We start from the raw sequence: 278 nt of genomic DNA on the forward strand, positions 1-278 counted from the left end.
GGATTCCGCAGCGGGGATGGAGAAGGGGCGCGGGACGCCGACCCAGTACGGGGCGCTGGAGTCGACCAGGTGGACAGCCGCGGAGCCGGCCGCAGGTGAGCGGCGCACGGAGCCCCCTCCTCCTCCTCCATTCATAAAAGCGGCTCCAGCCCCAACCGCCGGGCAGCCCCGAGCCGCGCGGGGGCGCGGGCAGCTCCTCCCCGGGGTCCCGGCGCTCGGGGCCGGCCCGGGCAGGCCCCTGGAAAGGCTGGGCTGGGGCAGGGGCCGGGGCTTCAAGC

The sequence above is a fragment of the Crocodylus porosus genome, unplaced genomic scaffold (assembly GCF_001723895.1).
Source record: "Crocodylus porosus isolate Cpor-Errol unplaced genomic scaffold, CroPor_comp1, whole genome shotgun sequence".
NCBI lineage: Eukaryota > Metazoa > Chordata > Crocodylia > Crocodylidae > Crocodylus > Crocodylus porosus.